The sequence below is a fragment of the Spermophilus citellus genome (assembly GCF_964194105.1).
Source record: "Spermophilus citellus genome assembly, chromosome: 4".
In the NCBI taxonomy this organism is placed as follows: Eukaryota; Metazoa; Chordata; class Mammalia; order Rodentia; family Sciuridae; genus Spermophilus; species Spermophilus citellus.
In genome coordinates, this window is record NC_138185.1 from 42,139,271 (window position 1) to 42,164,145 (window position 24,875).

Sequence of the window (24,875 nt, forward strand, 5' to 3'; positions counted from 1 at the left end):
AGTCTCACCTCCCCTTCTCCTCCCCATTCCTTCTTTTGTTTCTTTGTGCTTAAAAAGACTTTCTCCACCTCAAGATGATAAAAAACAAAAAACAAAAACAAAAAACCCACGTGTTTGTTTAATGCTGTGGGGACTTTCTTTGTCCACTTGTATTTTTATCTCTCCAAAATTTATTTAGGACCGGCTGAGACACAGATACGAATATTTTTTTAAAACATTTATTTTTTAGTTGTAGGCGGACATAATATCTTTATTTCATTTTTTTTTTAATGTGGTGGTTTGAACCCATTGCCTCATGTGTGCTAAGTGAGCACTCTACCACTGAGCCACAATCCCAGCCCCACAAATACGTATCTTAAAAAAAAAAAAAAAATATATATATATATATATATATATATATATATATATATATATATATGGTTGTTGGTGGACCTTTATTTAATTTATTTATTTTTATGTGGTGCTCAAAAATGAACCCAGTGCCTCACACATGCCAGGCAAGTGCTCCACCACTGAGCCACAACCCCAACCCCACAAATTTGTATTTTTACTTTCAAGCTGCTTAGTTGTTTCTGTGCCCCTCAGTGGATAATTTGTCTTTCCCATTGATATGCAGAAACATCTTTATCATGTACCAGCTCTCAGTAAAATTTGAATTTGCTTTGTAAATTTTTTTCCTCTTTGTGTCTTGTTTTTGAGGATTGTATTAGACCTTCAAAATATGTTTTAATATTTGGTTGTAATAGTTCTTCTTCATTCACATTCTGGTTGTTTTTTATTTACTTTTTCATATAAACTGTAGAATAAGTTTTAAATAATTCAGAATTCATTCTTTAAAAAAATCTTTTTAATGTATGTGTGTGTGTGTGTGTGTGTGTGTGTGTGTATATATATATATATATATATAATTGTTTTATTTTATTAGTTTTTCTCTCTCCTTTTCTTTTTATTGGTCCTATTCAGTTATACAAGACGTTAGGATTCATTTTGACATTATTACAAGAGCATGGAATATAATCTGCCCTAATTCAGTCCCTAGTACTTCTTCTCCTTCTTTCCTCCCCCTCCTCCCTCCCTCATTTTTTCCTTCTACTAGTTACCTAGTTTTTTGTTGTTGTTGTTGTTCATGTCTTATGGATACATATTTTTTAAAAATATGTTTTAGTTGTAGATGGACACAATTTTTTTATTTTATTTATTTATTTTTAACGTGGTGCTGAGGATCAAACCCAGTACCTCACGGATGTGAGGCAGGTGCTCAACCACTGAGCTACAACCCCAGCCCATGGATACATATTTTTTTTTTTAAAGAGAGAATGAGAGAGAGAGAGAGAGAGAGAGAGAGAGAGAGAGAGAGAATTTTTAATATTTATTTTTTAGTTCTCGGTGGACACAACATCTTTTGTTGGTATGTGGTGCTGAGGATCGAACCCGGGCCGCACGCATGCAAGGCGAGCGCGCTACCGCTTGAGCCACATCCCCAGCCCCGGATACATATTTTTAATGAGTGAAAATACATTACTCATCCTTTCTATTCCCAAATGGTGCATGAATTTTGCATATTCTTATGTAGCATTCTTTAAATTTGTTGTTGTTAGGTATACATGGCAGTAAGATGCATTTTGACATATTATACCTACATGGAGTGCAACCCATTCAATTTTGATCCTGGAGTTACACTGGTCATGTATTCATATATGAGCATTGGAAAGTTATGTCAGACTCATTCTAGTGTCTTTCTTATTCCCACCCCACCTACTTCCCTTCATTCTCCTTGTGTAACCCAATGAACTTCTATACTCCTCCTCTCTACCCTCCTCCTTTATTATGGTTTAGCATTCACATATCAGAGAGAACAATGAGCCTTTTGTTTTTGGGAACTGGCTTATTTACATAATATGATATTTCCCAGTTCATTCCACTTACCCGCAAATGCCATAATTTCATTCTTCTTTATGGGTGAGTGATATATATATATATATATATATATATATATATATATATACATATACTGTGTGTATATATACCACATTTTCTTTATCCATTCATCTGTTGAAGGGTACCTAGGTTGGTTCCATAGCTTAGCTAATGTTAATTAAGCTGTTATAAACATTGATATGGCTGTGTCACTGTAGTATGCTGATTTTGAATCCTTTGAGTATAAGCTAAGGAGTGGGATAACTGGGACAAATGGTGGTTCCATTCTAGGTTTTCAATGAAACCTCCATACTTTTTTCCAGAGTGGTTGCACCAATTTGCAGTCCCACTGGCAATGTGTGAGTGAACATTTCCCCATATATTCCCCAACATTTATTTGTTACTTTATTCTTGATAATTGTCATTCTGACAGGAGTGAGATGGAATCTCAGCGTAGCTTGGATTAGCATTTCTCTAATTGCTAGAGATGTTGAGCATTTATTCATATATTTTTTGACCATTTGTATTTTTTCTTCTGTGAAGCATCTTTTCAGTTTCTTTGCCCATTTATTGATTATTTGTTTTTTGTTGTTAAGGTTTTGAGTTCTTTGTATATCCTGGAGATTAATGCTCTATCAGAGGTGCATGTAGATGGCAAAGATTTTCTCTCATTCTGTAGGATCTCTGTGCACGTTCTTGATAGTTTCCTTTGCTGTAAAGAAGATCTTAGTTTGATACCATCCTATTTATTGATTCTTGATTTTACTTCTTTTGCTTTAGGAGTCTTATTGAGGAATTCCATTCCTGAGCCAACATGATGAAGAGTTGGGCCTATTTTTTCTTCTAGTAGGTAGGTGTAGAATCTCTGGTTTAATGCCTAGGTCCTTGACCCACTTTGAGTTTTGTGCAGGGTGAGATACAGAGGTTCAATTTCAAATCTACTATATATGGATTTCCAGTATTCCCAGCACTGTTTATTGAGGAGGCTATCTTTTGTCCAATGTATGTCTGTGGCACCTTTGTCTAGTATGAGATTGATGTATTTATGTGAGTATGTCTCTGTGTCTTCTATACTGTTGCATTGGTCTTCAATTCTGTTTTTGTGCCAATACCATGCTGTTTTTGTTAGTATAGCTCTGAAGTATAATTTAAGGTCTTGTTTTGTGATGCCTCCTGCTTCACTTTTCTTGCTAAAGTATTGTTTTGGCTATTCTGGGTCTCTTAGTTTTCCAAATGAATTTTATGACTGCTTTTTCTGTTTCTATGAAGAATGTCATTGGAATTATAATGGAAATTGCATCAAATCTGTATAGATCTTTTGGTAGTATGGCCATTTTGACAATATTAATTCTGCCTATCCAAGAACATGGGAGATCTTTCCATTTTCTGATGTCTTTTTCAATTTCTTTCTTTAGTAACCTGCCATCTTGCCTCTCCTCATGTAGTATTTTAATGTCTTCTTCATGTAAATTTACATGCTAAATTTTTTCTATAACCTGTATATTACTTCTATACTCTCCATATACTAATATTTTAGTTGGGATTATTTCTTCCTCCTATTTTCTATTTGGTGTAGTTTACAGGGGCAGAGTGTTGAATTTTTTTATGTTGGTACAAGAGATTGAACCCTGGGGGTGCTCGACCTCTGAGCCTTATCTTCAGCCCTTTTTTATTTTGAGACAGGTTCTTGCTAACTTGCTCAGGGGCTTGCTAATTTGCTAAGGCTGGCTTTGATCTTGCGATCCTTCTGCCTCAGTCTCCTGAACTGCTGGGATTATAGGCATACACCACTGTGCCTGGCTAATTTTTGTATATTAAAATGCCCAGGCAGTTTATTAAATTCTGGTTCTGGTTATTATTACTTTCCAGTATATTCTCCTGAGTTTTCCAGGTATTATAGAACATCTTATATTCAATTCATATATTTTCACTACTTCCACTTCAATTTTAAAATATCTCTAATTCCTTTCTCTTGCTTAAATATAATGACTAGGATGTATGGAACAGTGTTAAAGAATAGCAGTGGTTGTGTACATACCTGCCTTTTCCCAATTTCATTTTTCCTCCAATTAACAGGAACTGTCTATGTTTTATGAGCTAGATAATACTATTAAGGATATAGTCTTTCTATTTAGAAGGCAGGTTCCTTGCTTGTTAGTAAAAATAGATGATGAACTTTATTAAATGCTTTGCAGTATCAAAGATAGTCTTGATTTTCTTTTGACCTATTGCTATCTTGAGATGTAACAACAAATCTCATAATATTGAAACGATCCTGAGTTACTAGAGAAAATAGCACTTATCCAGGTGATATTGCTCTTTAAATATGCTCCTACCTTTTTTATTAGGATTTATGCATTGAGTTTTGGCACCACTGTTATTTGTAAATAGAATTTAGACTTTCCCCTTCTTTTTCAATGCTTTGAAACCATTTTAATTTTCATTGAAATATATATTCTTAAGTGGTTTTGTAGACTTCTTCTGTGAAAATACCAGAGCCTTGAACTTTCTGGGATGAGCAAAATTCTTATATGTCTTTCTCAATTGTTTCTATGGCATTTAGTCTATATTTTCCTACTTTTTTCTGGGGGGGGGTCACTTGATTATTTTTATTTTTTAGAACATTCCTAATTTTAAATGTTAGACTTAGGCAAAACAATTTATGTCTTCAAATTCTAGTTTTATGCTTTATTTGCTTTTATTTTTTGTTCTATTTGTACATTCTTATTTTATTTTTCTGCATGCCATTAGCTAATTATTTATCTAATTTACTTTCTCTAAAACATAAAGAAAAAAAATCAGTTGTAGTTTTTAGTATTTTTGTTTTTTTTACATTTTCTTGCGGCAGTGCTGGGTATTGACCCAGGGCCTTGCACATGCTAAACAAATGCTCTCTCACTGAACTATATCTCCAGCCCTGAAAGTCAGTTTTTTAAAATTAAGTTTTACATTTTAATTTATTTATTTTATAATTCCTTATTTATTTTATCAAATGTTTTCACTCTGATTTCCACAGTTCTATGTTGTTTTCCTACTAACTTCTTATTAGACTTCCTAATTAAAAATGTTTGTATGCATATATTTATATTTACATTTGTTTAGGTATTTGACTATAAATTTTACCCTTAGCACTGCTTTAGCTGTATCTTATAAGTTCTTATTTATTTATATCTTTATAATTCACATTTATTTATATAATATACCTAAATTATTTTACTACACTTTTCTAGATATTTGATAATGATAATTTTGATTTTCCTATTTGACACAACAATAATTTGAGGAAGTATTTTTTGCTGAACTGGTTACTATGGCCAGAGAAATCCTCTGGTTGCCCAGACCTGACTTCAGTGTCCTCCTCTGGAGCCAGTTTCACTGAATGGATTCTATTCAGTTGAAAACTCATGAGCAAAGAGCAGGGGAAGAAGTGGCTTCCAGAGGAAATGGGATGCAGTGCCCAGAAGCAGTTGTAAATGGATTTGGAGCAGAACCAGGAACAAAGGTAAAGCCAATGAAACAGAACTTTGCCAGGCACCTTGAAGAGAGGTAGACTCATGTTATACAAATCCTACGTCAAAACACTCATTGACAGTTTGAAGGACCAAAGTAGCAAGCGGTACAATTGCCCTTTCCGCATCTTCCCCATCCACCTGAATTTTCTGCATCTGTAGCCAGCAGCGCCCACCAAGCTGAAATCTTTTGTTCTCAAGTGTTTCCATTTCTTTTTTCTGCTTCAGGGTTTTCATTAGCACAGTGGCACAGGGAAGCCCTGAAAGGCAAGGGAATGAATCCCTTTAGGAATACATTTCAGACAAAGGATAAATGACTTTGGTGGAAAACACCCCATCCTTCCCCTCCTCCATGGCGTTGATTCCGAGGTGTTTTCTATACACTAACTCAGTAGGTCCTCAGCAGCTTGGAGTCTCAGTTTCTCATAGAAGTAACTCAACTATCTGTTAATGCACTTGTTGTTGGTTTTTCTCCCTTTTCTGTTTCATTCTTCCCTCATGATTTTGAACCCCCACCCCCTCCCAACACCATATAAACTAACCACGACAAATTCTTCCTTGGTACATGATGCTGGAGAAAATAAAGATAAGACACAGGTATCTTATGAGGAATCACTGGAGAGTGATGTCATGTGGTATTTGTCATAGATGGTGGAAGTGAATTTTGGCTGAAAGGAGACAGCGGTGCTTAGAATGACGAGAAATACAGGTGCTCCTTGTCTTGTGAGGGGGGTTACCTCCTGAAAAACTCCTTGTAGGCTGAAAGTGTCATAAGTTGGAAATGCCTTATCTCCACCTGAACTCCTGAACATGAGAGCTTAACAAGAAAGAACACTGTAGAGTGCCTTTTTTGTTTCTTTTCCCCCCCCCTCTCATCATCACAGGGCTTACTGGGAGAGCTAGGGCTCACCACTAAAGTCCAGCATCACAAGAGAGTTTCATAACACATGTTCCCAACCTGGGAAGAGATCAAAATCCCAAATTCAAGTACAGGTTCTACTGAATATGTATCACTTTCATACCTTTGTGAAGTGGAGAAATCATTAACTTGAACCATTATGAATTGGGGACTGTCTATACTAAAAGGAGGAGAGAAAAATGGAGAAGTGTATGGGGGGGGGGTGTTGCTGTAGCTTTATCTTAGTAGCTGACTACCAAGGTTCTGGAAAGTAGCAGAAAAGCATAAGCTAAGTGGGACAGCAGGAGTTCGTGACTCCAGGAGTCGGTCAATCTATTCCACAGATGAACATATATTTATTGAGGGCCTATTACATGCCAGACTTTGTTCTAAGTGCAGGGCTGCATTGGGGAAAAACAAAATATCCCTGTATAAGTCTTGTATTCAAATACGGTCAGAACACAGATAATGAAGAGTTAAAACTCCAAACTCTGGTTTGAGACAGTAATAATTATGAAGAAATGAACTTCTGTCACAGGCACTATGGCAGAGATAACTAGAGTACTGAATGGATTTTAAGGGAGTTAAGGGAGGCTTTTCTGAGGAGGTGACTTTTGAGCCTTGATAATTGAAGAGTGAGGTGGAACCAGCCATGGTAAGATCTGCGGCATGGGGAGAATTTAGCTCAGTGAAAAAGCAAGTTCTTCAGGGCATGAAGCATAAGAGAATTTCATGTTTTAAGAATGTGACAGTAAATTACTTTTACTGTAAGTGCCACCAAGAGCTATTGCAGAATTTTGAGCAGCTTATTAATATAACCTGGCTTGCTTTTGAAAAAGATTTCTCTATGGCAAAAACAGAAATTAGAGGGATATGAATGGAGGCAGACTGATTATTAAAAGGCCCTACAGGAAATCATTTCACCATGCATATGGGAAGGGTAGATGTGCTGGATGGAGTGTCTCCATGATCCGCCTTCATGGCTGGAACACTCATTGCTCCGGCTGCTGACATTGTTGCCTGTCGTTGATCCACACTTCAGTCATTCCCCAGACATGGCCCTTGGATGAAGGGAGCTGCCTTGGCCAACATTATTCTCTCTTCCCAGAAGTAACTAGAATTGAGATTCAAAATTGTGCATTAGAGGAAGACCACATTTTCAGTTGCTCTGTAGCTCAGGGTTCAAGTACTAGGAGTACTGCATCTCAACATGGTGGATGAAAGAAGAATTTCACTAAAATTCAATATTGAATGGTCAGAGTATCTTAGAGACTCAGAAATCCAGGTGTGTTCAACAAACAACAAGAAAGGGTGCACTGGAGCCAAACTTGTGGCAGTGGAGTGGCAGTGGTGGGATAGCACACTCAGAGAAACACAATGGACTGATTTGGCATGAAAAGAACCTGTAGATCAGAATAGCAACATGAACTTTGTTGACCCACATGCTTCACAGTGAATTGGTGTTTGGAAAGTGCTCTGTATTTCTCAACTGACAAATGGAGAACTGAGGCAGAATCCAACCTGAGCAGGCTACACGGCAGCTGGCTGCTGCCAGGACCCAAAAGATCACAGCAAACATTACCATATTGCCCCAACAAGTGCCTGGTGTGTGTCCTAGGGTGTATCTAGTGAAATGTGGGTGAAACAGGCACGAAGAAGATTGGCCAAATTTATTTTATCTTTTCAAAAGTAACTTGTAATGAAATTCAAGGGAATTCAAGTCAGAAAAATAAAGGGGAGCCCAACTCACTTTCCCTTTGAGTCTAGCAGTTCTTATGACCAGCTGAAGAGGGTCAGGAGTCTGAACGGGAGGGTATGGATACACTCAGACACTAAGCCTGGGACACTTTTCTGTGGGCAGGAAAGTGTGTACAGGATTGGCTCTCCTGTCCCCATGAGTTGAATTCCTGGGAGGCTCCTGAGATCCAGACTCCCAGCAGAGATGGGCATCTGCCCGGCCTCCAGTGTGTGTCCATCTAATCTCTCCAGAGCAGATGCCACCCCACCAAGCCCCCTAAGGGCTTACACCTCAGCCCCAGCCACCAGAAATTTCTTCATAGAACTCCGCAGCAGCTCCACTTGGGGAGTAAGTGCATTGATCTCTGTGTGGGCTCTCTCTCGTCCAGCGAGGAGGTCTACGGAACAAGGTAGAGGACAGTGTGGCTGCACAGTCGCTAATCAAGACTTCCGGAGACCAAACAGGAAGCAGGTCTGATTTTATTGCACAGTTACCTAAGCAGATTACAGGCAGCCACCAATGCAATGTCTGCTAACTGTCCTTGCAGTGACCAATGGAGGAATGGGCCATGAAGCAAGTGCAGGGACTGCAACACATGGCCTCACGCCCAGGGCTGAGACTACAGGGTAAACGATTTGCCACTCAGATGCCTTGCATGGGGGAGTGGTTTGCCACTCAGATGCCGCCCTTAATGTATGCCATATATGCAGTACTCCCTGCACTTATTTCCACAGATCTCATCTGTGCAAAAACTCCAATCAACCATACTCCCATCCCATTCTACCTGCTACTGGTGAGAAGGGAAGCTGAGAGTATTTCAACCAGCTGGCAGCTTGGTGAGCAACTGGAGAGAAGGAAGGGATTAACAACTTCGAGTCCTTGCTGTCTCTGTCTCTCAGTACACAGACCAAGAGGGAAAGGAAAGGACAGGTGGACATAGGCAGTGTCTAGCCATACTCATTGACCGTTGACCACCTCAGTGGAGATGATTCTTCCATTTTTTCGTTAAGGATATTTTATTTACTTACCTACTTATTTATTTATTGGTGTTCTTGCTGTGATAATTGTTCCATGGAGATATATATATATATATATATATATATATATATATATATATATATATATATATATTTTCCCCCTCATTTTTAGCACATTTTAAAGATAAATTATTTTCCTTGCCTTCTCTTTTGAGGATTAGGATTTTTGATTTGTTTGTTTATTTATTTTTTATTTGTTTCTCTTTCTCTCGTTCTTTTGCCGGTTAACTGCCAAATTCTCTTATTCACTCTTTCTCTCTCCCTTTACTTTGCTCTTCCTATTTTTTTCTCCTCCTTCTTTATAACTGTCACTTGCCTCATCTCTTCTGCATTCTCTATGGTCACATTTTGAACATTCTAAACTCTCTTCTATCTTCCTATCCCATGTTCTGTTCTCTTAATGAACTGTATTTTTTTTTTTACCATTTTTAAAGAACTATAGGGTTTATATGAATCTTGCCCCCACCATTCATGTTTTTGTAATTATTACTGCTGTGGGTGACATAGTTGACACCTGCTATTTACTTTAATGCCAGATCTAGTTCACAGACATATTATGAATTTCCTGTGAAAGGGGCTACAGGGCAAGGACCTGAGGGAAACCCATAGGAGCTGAGCAAGGGCTGAAGAGTCCCGCTCTCCTGGAAGATCTACACTTGGGCCACATTATTAACTGGCACCAGAGGGACCTTGGAAGTGGCTTATTTATCTTCCATTCTATGAGAATTGGGGAACCATGAGTAGAATAAGGTGGTGGACTGACCTCATGTAAAAAGAACATGGCACCATGATTCCTAGTGTAGGATTATTTCTGAATCCCATTGCATAATGGAATCACCTGGGATCTATTAAGAAACACAGATCCCAGGATCCCTTTACAAGAGATTTGGATTGAATGACTCTAGGGGAAAGGTTAGGAACTTGTATTTTCCAAAAATTCCCAATAAAACTGAAATAAGTTGGACTTGGAAACCATATTCTTGTATGTTCAAATCTATCTGTGAAGTGTCAATAAAGGGAGAGAACATAATTGACTTCAAATTTTACTACTGAGCTATAGTAACAGAAACTGCAAGGTACTGGCATAAAAACAGATAGATAAATCAGTGGTACAGAATAGAAGACATAGAGACAAACCCACACATTTACAGTCACTTGATCCTTGATAAAGGTGCCAAGAACATATACTGGAGAAAAGACAGCCTTTTAAACAAGTGGTACTGGGAAAACTTGTCATCCATATATGGAAGAATGAAAATAGACCTTCATCTCTCACTCTGCACAAAAATCATCTCAAAATGGACCAAAGATCTAGGAATTATACCAGAAGTAATCCAAGTCCTGGAAGAAAACATAGGGTCAGTACACCAACATATAGGGACAGGTAATGGCTTTCTTAATAGGTCCCCTAAAGCTGAGGAAATAATGCCAAGAATTAATAAATGGAATTGTATCAAACTGAAAACTTCCACACAACAAAGGAAACAATTAAGAATGTGAAGATATAATCTATAGAATGTGAGAAAAATCTTTGCTATAGCTACTCGTCTGACAGAGGATTCATAGATAGAATATGAAAGTTTTAAAAAACCTTAATACCCCCCCCCCCCCAATAACCCAGTTAATAAATGGGAAAGTGAATTAAACAGACACTTCTCAAAAGAAGAAATGCAAATGGCCAACAATTATATGAAAAAATATTCAACACCATTAGACATTAGGAAGATAAAAATCAAAACTACATTGATATTTCATCGCACTCCAGTCAGAGCGGCAGTCATCAAGAATACATACAATTATAAATACTGGAGAGGATGTGGAGAAAAAGGAACACTTCACACTGTTGGTGAGATTGTAAATTAGTACAACCACTATGCAAATCAATATGGATTTTCCTCAAAAGACTAGGCATAGAACCATCATCTAACCCAGCTATACACTCCTTGGCATTTATTATAAATAATTAAAGCTAGAATACTATAGCAGTTCATGCACACCCATGTTTATAGCAGAACAATTCACAATAGCCCAAACTATAGAACAAGCCTAGGTGTCCATCAACAGATGAGTGGATAAAGAAAATATGTTATGTATACACAGCAGAGTTTTATTCAGCCACAAAGAAAAATGAAGCTATGACATTTGCAGGAGAATGGATGGAACTTGACATCATCATATTAGTGAAATGAGCCAAATTCAGGTCAAGGCTTATATGTTTTTCTCTCCTGTGCAGAAGTTAGAAAGAAAAATGGATAAGAAAGGCATGGGGGGGGAATCTCATTAAAATTAAAGAGAGATCAGTAGAGGAAAGAGATGGGGGGAGGGAAAGAGGAAATAACCAGAGAATGATATTAGCCAAATAATACTGTTATATTCTGAGCATGTGCAAATATGTAATAGCAAATCCTGGTGTTATGTACAACTATAACGCCCTAATAAAAGATATTGAAAAGACAAAAATAATCAAGGAGCAACTTTTACCTAAAGACAGGTGATGAAAGAGCTTCAAAGACCAGTTCTCTTACCTCTATTTAGGAACTATCTAAAGGACTGTGCCATCTTCCAAACTCCTCATTTGATCAATGAGGCTTTTGAAGCAATTGAATCATAATCCAACTCTTTTTAAATTTTTTTAATACCTTTATTTTTATATGATTCTGAAAATTGAACCCAGGGCCTCGCAAGTGCCAGGCAAGCACTCTGCCGCTGAGCCACAACCCCAGCCCCATAATCCAACTCTTAAATTTTTTTACATTTGTTTAATTAGTTATACATGACAGTAGAATGCATTTTGATACATCATATATAATGGATTATAATTTTTCATTCTTCTGGTTGTACATGATGTAGAATCACACCAGTTGTATAGTTATACATATGCATAGGGTAATAGTGTCTGATTCATTCTACTATTCTTTCTACCCCATACCCTCTCCCCTTCCTTCACTGCCCTCTACCTACCTAATCTAAAGTAAATCTATTTTTTCCTCTCTCTCCTCCCCCCATTGTGAGTTAGTATCCACATATCAGAAAAAAACATTTGGCTTTTGGTTTTGAGGATTGGCTTATTTCACTTAGCACGTTCTCCAGCTCCATCCATTTACTGGCAAATGCCATAATTTTATTGTTCTTTAAGGCTGAGTAATATTCAATTGTACAATCCAACTTTTGACAGCTTAATTCTTCTTCCTTTACTCCTGTGCAGGTGTGTAACACCCAAGAGCCCTCCCCTATAAAATACCTACAGATAGTTCTACAATTGAGCTTCTAGAAAATTGGTTCTAGAAGGGGTATAACAATCCCAAATAGGGTATTGGAGCTGGGTCATTCAAAATGTGACTGGAGAACTTCATCTTTAGAGGTGGGTAGAGCAATTGCTATAGTCTCCAGCATGTTGTACTGTGACAGCAAAATTATTAATATTTTATCATTGGTGACCTGAAGTAGGATTCTTATAGAACAGAATGCTCTAGCAGGTACAACATGTCAGGCATTTTAGAGGCACAGGGGAAGGAGTAATTATAATGACTTTGGAATTGGATGTTACTTGCTAAGTAAAAATGATGCATTGTAGAAATTCAGTGAAAGGTCAAGAGTGATTAGTCATCAATTTAAGGTAAAATGTGAAAGTCAGAGGGCCTCTTTTCCATTGTGTAAAAAAAATAAGATATTGTGCTGCTGTGCAGTAAAAATCTGAGAACCAAGCCTATAACTTAACTAAAAGGAGAGAAGAACTCCAGAGAAGGTGGTTGAAATATCACTCACCTGGACATCATGCAGTATATTGGTCCTCCATGTTGATGACATCATAATAGTTGAGCTAAATTAACAAGAGTTATCAAGTTTACTAGAGGTCTTATTAAGACACTTATGTTCCAGTGGGTGGGAATAAACTCCACAAAGATTCAGGGGCCTCCTATATCAATAAAATTGTGGGGAGATACTGTGGTTTGGAAACATGCTGAACATTCCATTCCATAGTATTGGGTCTCCTATTTTCCTGACCAGTGGGAAGGGAACTTGATTCTCAATAGGACTCTTACTTCAAGTTCACATGTTTCTCTGACCCAGTTACTGAGTGAAAGGAAAGGTTGCCAGTTTGAAGTGGGTAACACACTAGCCGACTCGGGTTATCTAGCAAATAGTTGCTTGATCCATATGTTTCATCAGACCATGAGGGATTACAGGAATGCATGAGGGCAAAAGATGCTCTGTGGATCTTCAAACCCCACTAAGAAAAATTAACTTAGACACCGAGGTTTCTGGGACAAGATCATGCCATCTTCAGCAGAGTGGAAAACAACTCCTTGCATGTTACTGGGGTTGGTAAGAAATGAGTAGTGAGGCATAACATAATCACTAGACTATATTTGTCTATCATGATGTGGACTGTGGGTTCCACTACATCTCACCAATTTGTAAGTGTTCAAATGTTGGGTAGGCCCTGAATCAATACTGTAAGATGGAAGCCATACAACTGAATCGGGTATAAACAGAGACAGGAGGCAAAAATAAACTGAGTTACCAAGCAAACCAGAGCCTCATACTATTCAGCACCATGACACAAAATCCTCCCTTTTGATTCACAGCTATGGTGATGGTGGTAGTGGTGTGTGTGTGTGTGTACGACTCACATATGACCAGCAGACAGAGGAGAAAAATGGTGTAACCCTGACAGATATCTATGAGGGTGAAATACTTCCAAAGGACACAAATTTGGGCAGTGTGCCTGGTCACCTATTTTCTGTGGAATAAAAAGTGGCCCCCCATAAGATATATACAATTCTTCAGCTGTGGGAATGGCTTTGCTGATTGGTCAGGGACCTGGGAGAAGAGGGATTTGAAAACAAAGAACATGAAAGTCTGGGTAAATAAATGTTTATAGGCTGATGGAAAAGGCACAAAATGTGCAGGGTTTTTTTGTTTTGTTTTGTTTTGTTTTGTATAGAGAGCACCTTCTATGGAAGAAGTACAAGGCAACCAAGTGGGCAGAATGATTTAGTCAGTTTAAGTTGATCATCCTCTGACACTGACCATTTTCTACTGTTGGTACAGTGAGCATAGGAATGGAGTAGCCAAGATGAAATATATAGGTGGACCCTGCAACATGGAGTCCCAAAGGACAGATCAGTAGTTTAATATGTAGTGAAAGAGCTGCAGTGATGGGTCTGTGACCATGTATTCCCAATCCATATCACATTGGCAATCCAGATGCTACCAGCCTCATCTTGACTTCTGAAGTTATAATTGAAGGACCAGCTTAGAGATGATGCCCCACAGGGATAGGGTGTCATCTTCCAAGATGCAATACACAACCTCAATCCATGCATCCATCATGAAGAGAATTCATGTGTTGCAAATGAAGAGGGAGATGTAGGAGTAACCTTACGTATTATATGTGACCCATTTGGGAGATTTGTGCTTTCTGTCTCTATAACCTTTCATTCTGGTGGGTTTTGAGGTCATGGTTTCCATTGTGGTAATGCTTCCACCAGGAGACCATGAGTCCCATTAAACTTTGAGGTGCTCCTTTCATCTGGTTTCTTCTGACTTTTTATGTCAAACAGCAGACAAGGGAAGGAGTTACCACATTGGCAGGAATAAGTGACCCTGATCATCACAGGATATGGGACTGCTGTTATACAATGGGGAGACATGTTTAGAGTCCAGGGAGTACAATGTCTCTTGGTTCATCCTATCCATTTGTGACTGGGAATGGATAAGAATAGCAACCCTGACCTCAGAAAGGCATGATGACCAGTGGCTTATTGCCCTTAGGGATGATAACTGGGGTACCCATCAAATAAATAACCTAGTTCATTGCTTTGCTAGCCCAGTGTGGGGGTGCCAGTGGGGAAGATTAGAATAGAAATATAAAAGGGTGATGATAAATATTCTGCAGTCCTGAGACCAAAGCTAACCTTTGTCTTGTAAGTTTTCCCCAAGAAAAGTCACCAGCTAGGATTCTGAAGGAACTGCTCTCAGGTACCTTTAACTTATTAATTGAAGCAAGCAGATCCAAGAAACACAAAGAGTGGATTTAGTAGATGCTGTGATGTTGCTCCAAATTCCTCTTAAGAGCCAAGGAATCCATGCCCATTGGATGCATGTGTGGCAATCCACATCACATTACCCAGATGCTGCCTGCCTCATCTTGACTCATCACCCTTCAGCTGAGTCTCCCTATAATTGTCTTCTGCCAAAGGGTGCTGTCATTACAAAGCTGTACCCCAGCCAGTAGCCAGTCTTCTTCCATGTCTAGGAGAAACAGATATAAAAAGGCTGCTACCCACTGCCAATACCTCAATTTGGGGCATATTTGAAGGGCCATGAGCTCCAGCGCTCCCCTGAGGTTAGCTGCTATGGAGACTGAATCACCTTTTCACTTTTCTCTCTGTCCATCCCTGCTTCCCTTACTCTCTGTGGTGGCTTTTAAAGTATGTATACAAATACTTTAGTGCTCCTTCCCTGGAGAAATGGAGTTCAATTCCCCTTGTGTGTGGGCTGGACTTGGGGATTCATTCTAGTGAATGGATTACGACAGGTATGATGAGATGTCACATTCTAGAGTAGTTTTCTAGAAAGACTTTGGCATCAGTCTTGAGTACATTCTCACCCTTCCTCCTTCTTTCTGTCTTAGTGCTGATTCCAGGGAAATCCAGCTTCCATGTCATTTGGACATCATTAAGAGGCCCATGTGGTGAAGAACTGAATAAGACCAACACTATGACTCGAGCTTGGGAGTGAATCCTCCCCTGAACTGGCAGCTTGACTCCATTCTTATGAGAGACCCAGAGCTACACTACACAGTCAAGCAACTCCTCGATGCTTGATCCACAGAAACACATGTGTCATTAGTCATCATTTTTACTGATGTGACTAAAAGACATGACAAGAACAGTTTTAGAGGAGGAAAAGTTTATTTGGGGGCTCATAGTTTTAGAGGTCTCAGTCCATAAATAGCTGCTCCATTTCTTAGGGCTCATGGTGAGGTAGAACATCATGGAGGAAGTGTGTGGTGGAGGGAAGTGGCTCACATGATAATCAAGAAGTAGAGAGAGCCGAAGCTCAGTTCACCAAACACATACCACAAAGGCACACTCCCAGGGACCCTCCTCCTCCAGCCATACCTCATCAACTTTCAGTGACCACTCAGTTAATCTCCACAAGAGATTAGTTCACTGTTTTGGTCAGGGCTATCATAATCCAACCATTTTACCTCTAAGTGTTCTTACATTGTATCACACATGAGCTTTTGGGGGGCACCTCACATCCAAACAATAACAACATGAGATAATAAATGCTTATCCCTTTAAGCTTCAGAGCCTAATGGTAAATTTTTGCATAACAATGAATAGCTAATATACTCCTTTATCAATGTTATCCTCAACAAAACTCTCCAGTGAGCTTCCTGTCTACAAATCTTCATCTCAGAGTCTGTTTCCTGGGAAAGCCATCCTAAGACAGAAAGCAAAGACATGTAGATGTTAAAGGGCTTGCTCTTTCTGATGAATAATTTATTGTTGTTGAGTGCACGGAACCAACATATAGCAGTAAAATGGTGGAAGCTAAGAAAGGAGATTTTCTAACCAGATAGAATTTGGCCTTCATCTTATAGGCATTTGGGAGCCACTGAAGTTTCTGGAGACAGAAAAAAACATTTTATAAGGAGAATAAAGGATGTATAAAAGAGAGACCAGCAATATCAAATAAAAATCTGGAGTCTTCTGTGATGTTTGGACAAGAAGCAAAAGATTATTAACTGTTCCCTAACTCTGATGGGTAGGACTAATAAAATAGGGACAATAGCAGTATCTACCTTTTAGGGGAGTTGTTAGATTAAATGATTTAAAAATGGTTAAGGACTGAGAACAGTGCCTGGTATGTAGACCCACTGTTATGGTTTGGATACAAGGTATACTCTGAAAGCTCATGTGTGAAACAATGTAGGAATTTTCAGAGATAAAATAATTAGCCTGTGAGAGATATAACCTAGTAAGTGGATTAATCCAGTTGATGGATTAATATTTGAAAGAACTGGGTGGTAGATAGGTAGATAGAGTGGGCTGGAGGGTCAGTCACTGGGGGTGTGACTTGAGGGCTTGTATTTTGTTCCTGTAGAGTGGAGCACTCCCCCCGCCCCTGCTTTCTGGTTGCAATGAGCTGCTTTCCTCTGCCATGTGTTTCTACCATGATGTTCTACCTCATCTGGGGCCCAGGGATGTGTAGGCATTCAATTGTGGATTCAACTTCTTAAGCAGTGATCAATTTTTCTTCCTATAAGTTGTTCTGCTCAGGTATTTTGGTCACAGCTACGTAAACCTAACTAAACATTCACCATGTAAATGTTTGTGAAATAAAAACATGCTAAGCTGGGTGGCACTTCCTTGGTCAGAGAATTTACAAGTTAACATTGGAACAGGCCAGTGTTGGAGCAGGTGAGAGGATTGTCAGACAGGTGATGAAGTGATTCAGAATAAGGTCAGCATTCTAGGAAACTTCATATTAACAGTAGTTGGGTTGGGCCCATGATTACCATTCTTGAGTTCAAAGCCTTGCTCCCTTCCTCAAATGCAGTTTGCGTTGTTGATAATAGCAAGAGAGGCACTGACCCATCACCGTGACAGTGAAAATATACTCAGAGCTCATGTTCTGCTGACATTGAATCAGGAATTGCAGTCTCCTGAGACAACAGTTAGGTGGAAGCCCATACCCTGCCCCCATAGCCTTTACCCTGCACATAAGGGGGACCCATTAGAGAGATGTCTCATGCCATAGGGCTTTACTGTATCTCCTCCATGAATAGGAAAATAGACATTTGATGCTTTAGCTTGAGGAGTTCCTGCTACCTCTTCTCACAGGTCACAATGGATTATTTTTCTGAAAGGCAATTTCTCACTTGCTCAGGATGTAGAAAGCTTTCTCTGATATTTGAGCGGCTGGTTTCCGCTAATGGGTATGATTAGTCAGAAAGGTTATTGAATATCTATGTCATTAAGAAAGCATCAAATGTCATGTGAGGATGTCAAGGAGGAAGTTGATGACCAAGAGGATAAGATGGATAAATGCTCGGAAGTAGGCATCTTACCTGAACAAAGGGTGGCATTTTGAAATAAGGCTCCTTGCCTGTTTTTTAATACCTTTATTTTATTTATTCATTTTTATGTGGTGCCAAGGATCAAACCCAGTGCCTAGCACATGCTAGGCAAACGCTCTACCCCTGAGCCCCAGCCCCAGCCCCTCCTTGTCTGGTTTTACTTCCACAGGCTCCAGAATCTTGACTGAAAATTTAAAGAGGCTGTGCCCAGATTAGTATTTTATATACAGAATTATCTAGCAGGAGTTGTTTAGCTTGTTACTTTTTAAAAATGATAAGAGAAGATATGGAGAATCACTGAGCCTACATTTTGGCGTTGAAATGATACATACGTACTTTAGCTTGGGTAACCACCCTTAAAAGAAAGACTGAGACAAGGTCTGGTGAACAAGGAGATTATCTGTGGGAGTCCAAGGAACAGGAGTGCAGCTCAAGAGGAGGATACATTTCCAGTACCACTTAGATGCTTCTACAGTGTGACTTTTTATGGCTACAGCCACAGGGTTATGTCATAATTCATTTAGCTACTCCCCTGTGGTTTGACATATAGACTGTTCCTTTTTTTTCATTTTACTCTTGAAAACATTATTTGAAAAATATTGCAAACATAGATAATTTCCCCCAAATAAATTGTAGAACAATAATGCTATATCAGACTCTTTATATATATTGCCAAATTTTTCTACAGAAAGTTGTACCAGTCCACACACTCCCAAGCAGTTGTATGAGAATGTATGTTTCTTCATAAGCCAAGAGACTACTATTCTTTTTCATCTTTGCTAAATAGATAAGATCCCAATCTAAGTTGCATTTTTCTGATGTATAGTAATGTCAAATATTTAAAAATGTTTATTGATCACTACAATTTCTCCTGTTATGAATTGCCCATTCAGATCCTTTGTTATTTTTTCCTAGTGAAAGTGGTAGGAGATTTTTTTCATATTTATTTGAACAAAGTCTTTATATATTACAAATGTTAGTCCTCGCTTAAAAAAATGTGTATACACTTGACCAATTTGTGGCTTATTTTTGTATTTTGTTTATAACCGAATGGATAATTCAATGATATAAAAGCTATCATATTAAAATACACCATGCTTTTCAACCATAATATAGAAATATTCATCTAACATTCAAGAGACTTGCCTTCCCTCACTAATAACTACTAACATTATTGCTTTCTGATCACACTTTCCTTTCTCCACTGGTTTGAAATGCTTTCTTTATTATAAACTAAATACAAATATCTGAGTCTATAAAACACCTAAGCACAAAATGAGAAATATAGATGTTTTGAAAATGTTTAAAGGAAACCATGTACAATTGCATGCTGATAAATATGTAACTACAATTGAAACATGGTGTTGTACTACTCAGGATTTTCTAGAGAAACAAGTTAACAGGATAGCTAGCTAGCTAGATGATAGATAGATAGATTGATTGATTGATTGACTTATTAGGGGAAATTATGGAGGCTGACATGTCTCACAATAGGCTATCAGCAAGCTGAAGCACCAGGAAAGCCAGTAGCATGGCTCAGTTCAGGTCCAACAGTTTAAGAACCTGGTGCAAATACTGGAGAATGAAGTCTGGACTTGAAGTTCTTATGTCCAAGGGTAGGAGAAGATGGGTGTAATAGTTCCAGAAGAGAGAGAGCAACTCCACCTTTCCTCCTCCTCTCCTCTCCTAGAACACCTACTCAGACATCCAGCTGATAAGATGGTGCCCCCTCTGTTGGATGAAAGTGCATCCCCTTGCGTCTCCTTATTTAGTCCACTGATTCAAATGCCAGTGTCTTCTGGAAACACCCTTCAAGGATATACTCAGGGTGTGCCTGTGGTTTTGGAGGAGCCTGGGATCTTCCTGCTGAGAGTGCTGGTGGCCTTTGTCTTGCTGCTGCATCTCAGGGTTGCTCCTTTGCATGAGTGTATCCCTGGTGGTCTCTCTGCAAGTAGGAGCAGCACTGAGATCTTGAGATTGCAGAGTAGCTGAGCCTGAGGTATCTGAAGCCCAGATCAGTGGGATACAGACTAGGTTTGCAAGGGCTGATCTGGGTTTGGTGGTCCCGAGAGACATCAGAGACAGGGTTGAGAAACTGTGGAACACTGACAGAGACAGTTTGACTTTCCAGCAAGAATTATTTTATTTTTTGATTCACTAATCTCTCTACCATATTTGGAAGAGGATATTTTTTATGCATCAGTTTGTGGAAGACAATGATATATGGTGTTTTGCATTTTTTGTGGTATTCTTATGTTTTTAATTTTTTCTCTTTGTATTCTTCCTTTCTCTTGTCTATTTTCTTTTCAACTTATCTTCAACCAACAGCCAATCTCTGTCGGCTCCTCTTCCACTCTTCCTTTGAAGTTTTACTTCTAGCTTTTCTCTTCCTCCCTCATGAATATTGCAAACTACACTACCTCTGTTCTCTCATCAAATACAAGAGGCTTATAGGACCCCAAATATACAAAATTATAGCAGACCCGCACCAGGATACATTATAATGAAATGACTATTTGAAATTGTAAATCATTTTAACAAATATTCTGTTTATACTATTGATAGTTATTGAACTCATCATTTTGGTTTAATGAGAGAAAGCAGTAGATGCCTTAGTGGGGAGCTATTGGGTTTAAGGCTATATAATGTGTACATTGGGTGCTGTTGATATTGGTCTCACCAGTAAAGCCGAAGTGCTGGAAACCTTCAGGAACACTATAGGTCTATAGGGTAGAATTTATCCTGCTTTAGATTCACACTTTTAGATGGGAAAACACACTAACAATATGAAAAAACAAGGGAACAAGGGAGTAAAGCACTCCAAACAAACCAAGATGCTTCAACAACAGAAGCCACTGATAACACAGTAGAAGAAATGTCCAAGAAGGAGTTCAGATTGTATATAGTTAATTTGATATGTGAAGTAAAGGAGTGGAATCAAAGAAAAAATAGAGGAAGTGAAAGACAAGAGTTAGAGGTCGTGAAAAAAAAAACAAACAAACAAGCAGAAATCCCTGAAATGAAGGAATCAGTAAACCAAATTATAAATTGAATGGAATGCATCACCAACAGACTAGACCACTTGGAAGACAGAACCTCAGACAATGAAGATAAAATATATAATCTTGAAAGTAGAGTTGAACATGTGGAGAAGATGGTAAGAAATCATGAACAGAACATGCAAGAATTATGGGATAACATGAAAATACCAAATTTAAGAGTTATCAGAATAGATGAAGAAGCAGAGATACAAACCAAAGAAATGCACAATCTTTTCTGCTATGAAATAATAGCAGAAAATTTCTCAAATCTAAAGAATGGAATGGAAAATCAAATACAAGATGCTTATAGGACCCCAAATATACAAAATTACAGCAGACCCGCACCAAGATACATTATAATGAGAATGACTAACACAGAGAACAAAGATCTTAAAGGCTGTGAGAAAAAAAATTAAATTATGTATAGGGGGAAACAAATTTGGATCTCAACTGATTTCTCAACCCAGACCCTCAAAGCTAGGAGGTCCTGGAATAATATATTTCAAGCTCTGAAAAAAAAAAATGGATGCCAACAAAGAATTTTATATCCAGCAAAATTAAGTTTCAGATTTGAAGATGAAATTAAAACATTCCATGATAAACAAAAAAATAAAAGAATTCACAACTAGAAAGCAACTACTGAGCATTCTCAATATACAAGAGGATGAAGTAAAAAAAAAAAAAAAAGAAGTAAAAACCAGCAAAGGGAGGATCTACACTAAAGAGACATTCAACCAAATGGGAAAAATAAGACAAATCAAAACCCAGAAATTGTTGAGAGCCACAGCCCAGTCAGAATGACACCTGGCATTTGCCAGAGGGAATGGTTGAAAGGTGACGCCAGCGAACCATTGAGATGATGCTTTGAATTAAACTATATATAATTGCTGTGATGCTGGATTGATTGAATTTTATATTAGACCTTTACTGTCCGGTAATAGGATGGCTCTTGCTGCCTCGGGCACCCGCTTCTTTGGAGTTCCCCTTTAATTCTCTTGGGGTTCGGAGAGTGAGTGAGCACGAAGCCTGGTGGAGGGAGTTCCGTGTGGTGTGCCAGAGAGGAGCCACGTGGGTGGCGTTCGGGAGAGTTCCCTGGGAGTGTGTGTGGAGTGTGCTGGTGGAGTTCAGAAATAAAGTTTGTTCCTGCTTGAGTGGCTCGTGATTTGTGCCCAGCCAGACTGCAGCAAGAAATATATTAAAATGACAGGGAATTCAAATCATATCTCAATAATAATCTTGAATGTTAATGTCCTAGACTCATCAATCACTCATACATTGCTGGTGGGACTGCAAATTGGTGCAACTGCTTTGGAAAGCAGTATGGCGATTCCTCAGAAAACTGGGAATGGAACCACCATTAGTCCCAGCTATCCCACTCCTTGGTTTATATCCAAAGGACTTGAAATCAGCATACTATAGTGATGCAGCCACAGCCATGTTTATAGCAGCTCAATTCACAATAGCTAGACTATGGAACCAACCTAGGTGTCCTTCAATAGGTGAATAGATAAAGAAAATGTGGTATATATACTCAATGGAATATTACTCAGCTTTAAAGAAGAGTAAAGTTATGGCATTTGCCAGTAAATGGTTGGAGTTGGAGAATATCATGCTTAGCGAAATAAGCCAATCCCACAAACCCAAAGGCCAAATGTTTTCTCTAATATTCGAATGCTAATTCACATAAGGCGGGAGGGGGGCACTAGGGAAGAATAGCATTACCTTAGATTAGGTAGAGGGTAGTGATGGGAGGGGAAGGAGGGGATGTGGGGATAAGAAAGATAGTAGAATGAAACAAACATTATGTAAGGGACCGGCGAAACGTCGGAGGAAGAGACCACAAGAGACTGGCTTCATGCAATTGGCAGAAGGGGATTTATTGATTCAGCATGCTGAGGCTCCAGGCTCACTCAGGAAGATAGAGCAGCCCAGAGCCCCGGGCAGGGGTTGAGCAGTGCTTAAGTACACTTTTTGGGGAGGGCGGAAGCTTTGCATACATCAGAACAAATCATCATGAGGAGCGGGAAAATCAAACAACAACTCTTAGACATGATTAGTACATTCATTGGCGGGAACAGGCTGGGCAGGGGTGATTAGTCACTTCTAAGCGGGGTACACATTCAAACTGATTGATTTTGGGGCCTGGATGCCTACGTTCCGGGCTACTCAGAGCCCTTAGTTATTAAACAGCCAGAGGATCAGGAGGAATATTTACTGGGCAGTTCAGGTATTGTCCTAACAGCTACAGGAATTTCAGATTTTAGAGGTAGCAGAGGAATTTAATGATACCTGGTCCTTTACTTTTTAACTCAGGCCTTGCAGCTTAGAAACTTTACAATGCCCAATCTTTTACACTTTAACTTCAATTTCTTTTACTCTTACAATTATTACTGTATGTATATATGTGACAGCATGATCAGTATGATTCTGTAACATGTACACTCAGAAAAATGATAAATTATATTCCATCTATGTATGATATATTAAAGTGCATAAATGCATTCTACTGTCATGGATAACTAATTAAAACAAATAAAAAATTTAAAAAATTTTTAAAAATGAAACTATAATCTATATGTGTATTACATATGTTATATTGACTATATGTGTTGAAAAATATATAATATATACCAAAAAAGGCTAAGCAATTAAAAAGTTCATTTATAGGCAAAAGGTTAAATAAGTATTGGTATTGAGACTCAATGGAATACTATGTGGTGGTGACAGTGAAGAGGGTAGATTCACATGTACATAGGAAAAATCACTGTAGCAACCAAGTCAAATGGGCAATTGTGTAGCAATATACTATCTATTATACATGTCAGACATTCTTCATATAAAATAAAGCAATGATGGTCATCCATGTGTAAATGGTTTCAGATGTTCTGGAAAGTTTCACATCAAAATGATAATAATAATAACCTTTGCTAACGATATCAGGATTAAGATGAGCTTTGCTTCTGAATTCTGAGAATACATAGTCACATTTTATTTGTTTAATAAGATAAACATAACTTAACAGAATATTTGCATTTATGCCCAAATATTCATTGCTTTGTTGTTCATGATGACATAAGTATCAGAAACAACCTAAACTGTCATCAGTGGAAGAGTGGTTAAATAGATTATGTTACAGTCATGGTATTTAATCACATGCCACTATTAAAAAAGAGAATAAGGTGGATCTCTCTATAATTATAGGTACATTTAAATGTTTTGAAGGTAGACTAACTACATACCAATAAATTGGCAATGTTTATCTTTGGGGAAGGGCTTGAGAAGGAAGGTTGCTGTGAATTAGGATTGTAAATCTGTCAGGACACACGTTTCCATTTGTCATTCTTATAGTTGACCCACTCCGTGGTTCTGTTTAGCTGTTACTTCCATTTAAACTTTCTCTTGTTTGACTGATTCAACAGAATTTTGAACTCTTCTTGTCATAAACCAAAAAGCTTTCCACCTTTCTCTCTTATTCATAATTTCAAATGAGCTAAAAACAAGGGTTGCTTGTGCAAACTGTATTGACCTAAAATACTTGTTCTATGTCTTAAAGAAAGCCAACCGTTGGTCAGCTTTCTCAGGAAAAACCATCATATGGTTCCTCCTGTGGGAACCAGGAGTCCTGTTCCATTTCCTGG